Below are 9886 nucleotides of genomic sequence, written 5' to 3'. Positions count from 1 at the left end.
ATTTTCGTTCTCGCGAGATAATCGGCTAACCTCGACTCTCGAACAGTAAATTACGCTTCGTGGCGACTAAACGCGTAAATAATCTACGATCGGTCCGCTAGAAATCAATAGCAAATTTCCTTCCATTGGGAGTGAAGCTCGCAGAATCGCTTTGACGAGGGAATTGTTTCTACGAACGAATTTAATTTCGTGCGTTTCTTCTTTTTCATCTTCAAGGGACGACATGAGAAAGAGAATGGCCAGGAAGAGAAACGAATTCGTACGGTTCCTTTTTCAACTTGTGAAACGACGAACGACGATTTCATTCCTCTGTCCGACCTATCCTCTTTGATTCGCGTTTGATACGCTAGCCTTTTCTCCTGATCTCTATCTGGCTCGACGAAAACCTACGCATTGGAGGAGATTCGCAGAGGAGGATGAAATAGAATCGAAACTCGGTTCTTTCGATGTCGCTAACAACGACGACGACGACGACAACGGCGACGACGACGATGACGACGACGACGACGAAGAGAACGATGAGGACGAAAACATTGAAACACACATTCCCCTTCATACGTCTCTCTTTTTCTTTTTGTTCTCGTCGATCTTGTTCAACGATCAGGATGATCGTGATCCGGCAAAACCCGCGCTTCAGAAGCTCTTGTGTTTGTTCGTTTTCTGGTAGTGCCTCTTTCTCGTTCTCATCTTTGTTCGTTACTTGTTTTTTTTTTTTTTGTAGTTTTCTTTTTGTTCTTTTTTTGTCCTTTTTTTTTTCTTTGTCAAGTCCCTTTTTTCCGCTCTCTAGCTTCTTTTACCGTATCACTCTTGTCCGTCGGTTCCTTCTTGCTCGCCTCGTCGTGACTTACATATATCCGCTAAACGAGAAGGAGTAACTAGGGCGTCGCAGGCGATGTGATCGCCATCAGAGGTGCTGGCGGCAACGCGACCGGTATGTGATAATATTTACACTGGGGCCGCATGCACGCGCCCTTCACTGCGTCCCTGCACACGGTCACGCGATTCTCGATCACCTCCACGTTTCCTGCAAATGTTCAAACGATCATCCATTAGACATATGGAAAAATCGATAACAATTTTTAGTGGATTTTAACGCGTCGATGATCTTCGTATAACGACGCTTTATGATTAGCTAAGGATATCTGCGAACTTTCGCTTTCGCTTATAATTTCTTTCACCATGATGCCAAGGTATTGTACTACGTTAATTATAGTTATATATATAATATTTATAAAATGGATATATATATCTAATAAGATGGCATTACGATTATTTCTTTCTTTCTGAAATTCTCAGAGTTTTCTAATTTTCTGCGGTCGTTCTTTAAATTTACAGACTATTCACGAACATTTTAACAGCAAACCATCATTTTTATTAGTCGCGGCTAGCTAGTCTAGTAATTCGTGACTTTGACGAAGTTACGTGCAGTTGGAAACAGCGGTGACCAATAGATTTGTCATCCGTCGCACATTACGAGCATGATTGTTTTGTGGCGAATGCGCGGTCGTCAACTGCAAAATGGCTGCAAAATACAAATGCTCTTTGGTCGGCCATTCGATACGATATCTAGACCGGCACAAATACACCGAGCTGGAATGTATATAATTTGAGAAATTTGTACCTTCTCTGTACATCGAATCGGTTTTAAGGTAACATTGTAATTGAAAAATCTAATTCTTTTTACCTCCTGCCTCTGAATTTTCAAATACTTTAAGCTCATATTTGAAGAAAAAAATTATATTTCAGTCAAAGTCTCTTAATCTCGCTAATAACGCGGAACAACAACCTATGGCATTGTACTCACCATTTTGTGTCGCTGAAAGAAAATTCAATCGATCGTTCAACGGAATAAAAGCGCAGCGGAATAAGAATAAGAAAAGAAATAAAAAAAAAAAAGAAAAAGGAAAGAAACGATAAGCTTCGATGTTCAACGAAATCGCCGCAAGTTCCCGAGAGGAACTGCGGCAAATGGCACCGGAAACTCACCGTCACTGAGATGGATAAACTTGCAGGCGGGACGGTTGCACACTTGTCGATTAAAATCTTGGCACACCGGGAGGGTGTCCAGTAACTGAAAGAAAATGTGCCAGGTATTTTTATAAAACGGATAGTTTCGAGATTCGCGCGAACAATAGTTACAAGGAAAAGGAGGGAAAAAAAAAACAACTTTCAACAGTGTCTCGCATCAGTCGTTCTTCACAAGCAGACGCCATTCGCGCGTTTCCACAAACAGAGCGAAGACAAGTGTCTTGTCTTTCTCTCACAGAGACACCCACACGCACACATGTTCTTTGGAAATCATTGAACACACACATTCAAACTCATTTCAGTGTTAGAGCATATTCACGGTACATTACATGCTCTAAAAAATCGGATCGTATATGAATATTAATTAATTGCTACTGGCACACGAATAATCGACCGAGCGTAATAGATCTTTTGAACGATTTGAACGATTCTTTTCTTCTGGTTCGTCCGCTTTGAAAAATAGTTATTCGCGGAGGTCGATTGTTCGTGCAGGTCGAATTAAGAAGAAAATTTGCAGTAGAACTTTTCTTTTTCAAACTGGTCATTCCCTACTTTCTCTATCGTGAGTCGAGACATTGTACTCTATGAGACTGATTACTTCTTTACTTTTTCATTCGGCATCGACGTGAAGCAAGTCGATCGTTAGCTTGCTACTACCGTGATCGTTCTTACGATACGATACGACACGACACGACACGATACACGTTCATCGAAAGAATTGGTGCGATTCGAATGGGCGAGAACAAAGGACTCGTTTCACTTTTCTATGCGAACTGTTTTTCACCCGTGAGTCTGTAATATATATGTAACAATTTTATCTATCTGTTTTTTGCCATCTTTTCTCTATTCGATTTTCTCTTTTTTTCTCAGCATTCCCAACACTTTGTGTGCAAGGAGCGTGCCTATAAACGAGGATCGTTTGATTCGCAAATTTTCATCACGAGACATTCGACGTAGGAATTATCGCGCTATCTTGCTGAAAGTCGATTTCAAGTTACTTTACGTGCTAAAAATGAAATAAAATTGAGTAAACGAAATCAAGTTGAAAATGTGATATATCGGTATTCGTTCTTTATGTAAGAAAGAGTCGATCAATTTGCGAATCAGGTGTGGAAGCCCTCTTCTCAGCGGGCCATTCAGCACAATGACTAGACTGAAGTATTAGTGTTAACAAAATCTGTGTATGGAATACAGGAAGGCAACGAGCATCGCTCGTCTAAGCTGTTCCCTTTCTTTTTTTTTTTTTTTTCGATTCTTTGACTGGGAACCGAGGGTGCTAAACAGTGACTTTAAAACGCAAAAACCTGGCTGCAGCAAGATGAAAAAACAACAATCGTAATACGTAAATTGGTGTGCATGTATATATATAATATGAGCGTGGCTGAACAACACACGAGAATATATCCTTCACTACTTTTTCTTTCTTTCGTACAAGCTCCGATCAGTCGAGATACATCTTTACGATTTCTTCGGTTTTACGAGTTTCGCAGAAATTTGAACGAGAACGACGAACATTGAGAAAATATTTCTCAAATATCAAGACAAAAAAATTAAAAAATTGGTAAGAGAAAAAGACACGAAAAAAAATGCCAGTTCCAGATTATCAAAATGAAAAATGTGAATTACAAGAAAAAAAAAAAAAAAAAAAAAGGAGAAAACAGGAAAAATAGAGTCGATTAACGAAGGAATTTTCGAACGATGAAAATAAAAAATAAAAAGGCTCAGGTGAAGCGAGATATTTCTACCCAACTACGTTACTATCCGTTCCTTTGATTACCCCCGAGCGAAAGATGTTATGCATATTATATGTACACACACACACATAGAAACACACACGTACACTCGTATCTAGGGAAAGATTATCGATGTACATATATATATATATGTATATGCATATATGTATACGTATACACACACATATATATATATACGCCCGAGAGAATATATATATGAATATAGACAAATGCAGCAAAAAAAAAAAAAAAAAAAAAAAAAAAAATAGATTAAACATCAAATTCCAGAGAACTGGTATTGGTGTTAGCAAAAAACGTTAGGTCAGAAGCAGTTAACAACCTACCAGAGACAGAGTATTATGTATGTGAAATAAAAAATGAGAGATAATTAAAAACAAACAAAACGAAGAAAAGAGAAAAATAAAAACAGAGGGGGAACAATGAGAATAAAAACAACGAAATTAATCGTTTAAACAATGGATCGTAATGATAATTGTCGCGAGCGAAAGTAATAGTACCATAGGCTCACCATAAAAGCGTGCAAAATATACTTGTAACGAAAAAGATTAAGATAAACAAATGCTGAGCTTGTACTGACAAAAAAAAAAAAGAAAAAAAAATAAGGAACTCTTCTCTCGTCACGAAGCGATCATCGATCGGAATTTTTCTCGCGTGCTGTGCAAATGTAAATTGACAACCAACTGGAAATTGCTACAGAGAATAAAATACAAAAAAATAAATAAATAAATAAATAAAAATGGAAAATTATGGATAATGAAGAACCTTTGCGCGAGAAACAAGACATAAGATGGTAACAACGAATAATGGTACAGATATAGAGTAACGAGACTAATCGTCAATCGTAATAATCAGAAGAATAACGATAACAAGAGTAAGAATAATAACTATGTAATAACTTTTGCAACTGCGTAGAGATAATTTGCTACAAACACAGAGTCTGGTCATGCAAATAATGGCCCGGGAGAAGGGGGGTTGGTTCATTCTGCTTGGGTGATCGATTAGAGTCGCGATTTTCGACGTTATCTTTCTTTTTCTTTCACGAAGATCGTGCCCCTTTTACGCGTTATCTCTCGATCGAACGGACAAGATTCTAGCAGCGAATTTTTCCGAAAAAACGAATAAACACGAGAAAAAGGAAGGAAGTAAACCCCCTCCCCCTAACACGATTAAGGAAAATCGTCTAATCGATAACACGATATCTGGATCGCGATGATCTTAACTCGTTGTACGTACTTCCAAAAGGATGATAGCGCGATATACCTAATTATACTTTGTACTGTCTAACATCTTTTCGGAAGGATGGTCGTGTTTGGAAAAGTAAACTACCTTAGGTAGTGAAAACTTGCGAGTGAAATGAAAGAAACGAATTTTGTTGGTACGACCGATCGATCGATTCGTTCGAGGGGAGGGGGATCGCGCAGAGACAACGGAGCCCCTCCTCATCACCCAAGCAATTCGTGTGCTGCCAAAAGCCGACTTGAGAGGACCGCCGAAAGGGTTTTTGGTTCGCGTGCGTGAATTACGAGATTTATAGACACACACATCCACTCACTACTAAAGCTACGAGAAATAAAAAGTAAATATAGATAGAGAATATATAGAATAGATAGACACAGGGAAGAGACAAAGAAAGGTGGTAAGATATCCATCGGTGGACGAGATATCATCCACGCCAGCGAACCAAACCGCCCGTTGGTGGCTGGACAAAAGTCAGCGGTTATTGGCATTCGTATAAAAAATGTGGAGATGGGATGTCGTAAAAGCTGTCAAATTAATAATATTCTACTGCAAATAAGTTCAACGCTAGGTCAACTGCGACTCCGCAACCATAACAATAAGAGCTAATTACGCTCACGAATAAAAGTGTAGGTTCAATCATAGATAATACAACGTATGATTGAACATTAAATAGAGACAGAGTATTAAAACGAAAAACAAAAAACAAAAATGAGAAAAACGTCCACCCGACTCGAAGAGAGAGATCGCGAAAAGTAATGCTAACAAAATGGTGATCGACGCTGCGGATCGTCTCACGTTCCGTCTTTCTTTCTTTCTTTCTTTCTCTTTTTTCTTCTATGTACTCGCTAGAACGTGTTCTCTGCGTTTTGCTCGTTGATAAATAAAAGAAAAAAAAAAAAAAAAAAAAGAAAAGAAAAGAAAAAGGAGATACGCTACAGCGAGAAAGCTGTGCCCGCGGCCACGCGTTTTCGATTCTTGGCCCCGTAGTCTGATTTTGTTTTATTTTTTCCTTTTTTTACCTATCGTTTTCCCGGTTACGTAATGCGTCAGAAGCTCTCTATGCAAGCGACAGGATTGTTCCGTGTTTTCGATTGGCGACAGCGGTAAATTAGAATGGTCTGGAGAGCGTTCAGAGAGCGGGGAAAAAAGTGTTGCACGTCACGTGGAGAATCGTTTTGAACATTCGAAAAGCTGTTACTATCGCGATGGCACTTTTTTCCTCTTTTTCTTTTTATCTGCTCTTGTTAAAACACGCGTGTTCTGCGCGGTTCAATTTAGAGGATCACGCCATTGTCGTTTTTATAGAATTCAACTTGATTGTTTCGAAAGAACCGTATAGGAAGCTTGGAAACGTAGGAAATGACGATATTTGTCGTACAACTGTAAAAGAAGTGATTCTTTCGAAATTGATCGAACATTTTTCTTAATGAAATTTTCTTGCGCCAATCTTTCTTCTCGAGGAAATCAATTGCCTTCCGTGTACTTTGCTAACGTATTAACATCGCATCGTCTTGTATCTCCAAGGCAATGTTTCTTGCAAGAAAATTTTATTTTATATCGTCGACTCGTGTTTCCATAAAGAATCACCACTTTTATCAATTGCGCAATCAATTCGATCATATCCTGCCAATATCGTAATATAGACACGCGAGTTTCGAGGTGGCTCGATGAAATTCGAAGCAACACGCAACCGATGCTAATACAGGGACTATATACTAATATTAATATACATGCAATACACGTTCGGACATTACGTAACAACGGTCCATAACCGTGAGAAATTTTTCTAATGCGATTAAAAAATTAATTGAAAAAAAAAAACAATAGATGCATAGAAAAGGGGCGAAGAGACAAATTGATTGAAGTACTGAAGCGTTTTAGGGTAAAGAGAAAAAATATACAGGGTGCTTCAAGGTAAATGCTATTTGAGATAGTTTGCAAACTAACAGTTGTATAATGGTAAATGGCAAAAAAGACTGGATTTTTCTTTGCTTATTTACGAGAAAGATGAATATTGGCAAATAAATAAAAAGTATAAAATTCGATTTTCTTTTGCCTGACAAAATATTGTTTCTTTTCTTACATATTAGAATCTTCGTTTATCCCTTAGAAATCCATTATAAATCAAAGTTAAGTAAAAGAAATATATACGTAACATTCTATGTAGAGATACGAAATGAACTTTGGGACAACATAGAAAAGGACAAGTAAAATAATCAGTTTCACCCTCTCCGTCTCTCTCTCTGTACAAAAACGATAGAGACATTAGTTTAAATATTGGTTCAAACACCACTATTCTCAAAGCACCCAATGCTCTTCAAATGCGTATCCCGACAATAAGGTCCACAATTAACGCGCAACGTTAATGAAAGAAGCGTAATCAAGACAATGGCATGATAGATATAATAATAATAATAATAATAAATATGTATGTATATAATATAACAATAACAATATATATATATATGTATATAATCTATATAATATATACATATATGGCAAAGTCGTACTAATTACTGAATAAGAAGCGTGCATCTCTTTCTTCGTGAATAAGGTTTTCTTTGTTTAAGGGGGAGTGACGACAACGCTTTCGAAATAGCATAATAATAATAACGATAATAATAATAATAATAATACTTATCGACGTAATAATAATAATAATAATAATAATAATAATAGACAAACACCAGATAAGGCAGTGGTTATTCGCAGTTATAGTTGCGGTGAGCAGTCGTGAGGGAGATGCCCCCAAAAGCTACGTGTTAGCCAAAGTTACCGAAGGTTCAGGTATCACGTCCGATCGTTCCAGTTCTTTTTCAAAAATTACAAGAATCAGGCTACAAACAATTCCTATCTAAAACCTAACGAACGAACCAAATGATAAATAAATAGTGAAAAGAAACTTCGGAGCGATCGAACGTCTCCCTCCCCCCTGTTAACCTTGAAGGTTAGCAGCATTAAAAGTTCGGGCTTGCATCAAAGCACCAAGACGATCTGCATGAATGTTAAACGATCTCTTTTAGTCGCGAGACCATGGACAGGAGATCGTCGTGGATTTCGTCGAGATCTAGTGAAGTCTCCATGCCGTAGGCGGCCGCCTAGTTTCTTGCTATACCACAAAAACACCATAGGTAGGACTAATACGTCGCTCTCCTGATCATACCGACAGGATCGTTATTGACAAACAAGAGATTAAAAAGGAACATAAAAAAAGAGAAAAAAAAAAAAAACATAAAAGTGAGAGGTAACACAGGCACATTACCACGCATGCATTTCGAATTTCGTTTCACCTGTTCAATCACCGTCTGGCGCTTCTAATGCAGACCCGAGACTGGGTAAAAAACTGGTTACAATAATGAGTCTACCTGTCCGCAGCTGTCTGTGTAGACGACACAGTGAGCGTTTTGGGGGACCACTTGGGCCCCGACAGTGGCTAAGGCTGCTAAGGCGATCCACATGCAGCAAACGAGGCAGTGTTCGGTACGGTTTTTTTTTATTATTATATATTTTTTTGAAGTATTTGGTAGCAGTAGTTTTTTTTTATTATCATTACATATATTATTATTTTGTATATATATATTTTTAAATTTGATTTGGTTTGGTTTGGTTTTTGGTTTTATTCGTGGTTTTTCATTAGCAGTCGATCGAATTCGGTGGAGAAGGCACCAAAATCAAAGTGAAGTACGCCGAACGTGCCCTCGGAGCACCCAGGTACATGTACACGGATAAAAAGAGAATTCGAGTATGTTGTAGGTAATAGTAGTAGTAGTAGTAGTAGTAGTGGTAGTAGTAGTGGTAATAGTAGTAGTAGTAGTAGTAGTAGTAGTAGTAGTAGTAGTAGTGGTAGTGGTAGTAGTAGTAGTTGTAATAGTAGTAGTAGTAGTAGTAGTAGTAGTAGTAATAGTAGTGGTAGTAGCAGTCGTAGTAGTAGTAATAGTAATGGTAACAGTAGTGCAGTAGTAGTAATAGTAGTGACGGTAGTAGTAGTGAGTGTTGTTGTTGGTTTTATTGATTCAAAGGTGGATATTTTATTATTTTTAAATTATTGTCGCATCAGTCGTCGCATCGTTCGTTGGAAGATGTCCGCCAGAAAAGAGGGAACACGGAGATGTAGTTTTTCGCGATTATTGTTTATTTTTCGCAAAGTTTTGTAATATTTTTTTTAGTAGTGGACATCGTCGCAGCGGTTGCGTTATCCCGTTGTTTCACGGTCGGTATATGGACAAAAATGGTCAACGTTGGCGGCGGGGAATGGCCAAGGGGTTGCAACAGAATGATCGTGCGTATGTCGCGTATGTATGATAAAAATTGTGTGCAACACGCGCGTTGTCCGTGTATATATGTGCATTTATCATGGTCGTTATACGCGTATCGAAAATTATCGCGCGAGTCGAAGATGTTCGCGAAGCCATGAAATGATGCGTTTTTTCATGTACAAGTGTATTCATATATACATATATCACCATTTTCCGTTTTTCGTTGTTGCATTTTTGTTGTATTTTATTGATATTTTTGACGTTTCGTTAATGAGAAAGAATAGATGCATGTACCAGGGTGTAGAGAATGTATATACGCGGACATACATATGCCAAAAAAACATGGTAAATTATAACGTGAATTACGATTGTCGTCGTTGTTTCACGGGTGATGGGCGGACATGGCGGCGATAATGCGGCAGCGGTGCACACATACCAAGCCAGCGTTCAAATATTTAGTTGCACGTGTGTACGTGTGTGAGTATCGTGTATCGACCACGCGTGAACGCATCGATGACGATCGAGAAAGAGATGTATTCCGCGTGACAACGCGTGCAGAGAAAAGGATGACCGGAAGTGGAGCGGTATCGGTTCGAGGAATGATTCCGT

At 38.3% G+C, this 9886-nt stretch overlaps 1 protein-coding gene across 2 annotated transcripts in view; it reads right to left on the bottom strand.

Moving 5' to 3' along the window:
- Positions 1–882: 882 nt before the first annotated feature.
- LOC132906381 (protein muscleblind) overlaps positions 883–9886 on the bottom strand; it is a 408430-nt gene continuing 399426 nt past the window's right edge. For both annotated transcript variants that reach the window (XR_009657977.1, XR_009657978.1), the window contains 2 exons: positions 1987–2071; positions 883–1024 (listed from right to left, as the gene is read on the bottom strand). The gene's annotated coding sequence lies outside the window, so the exon portion shown is untranslated. The remainder of the gene's footprint in view (positions 1025–1986; positions 2072–9886) is intronic.

The sequence above is a fragment of the Bombus pascuorum genome, chromosome 4 (assembly GCF_905332965.1).
Source record: "Bombus pascuorum chromosome 4, iyBomPasc1.1, whole genome shotgun sequence".
Classification (NCBI taxonomy): Eukaryota; Metazoa; Arthropoda; class Insecta; order Hymenoptera; family Apidae; genus Bombus; species Bombus pascuorum.
Note: the sequence above shows the minus strand (reverse complement) of the source record. Positions and strands in the feature narration are given on the sequence as shown.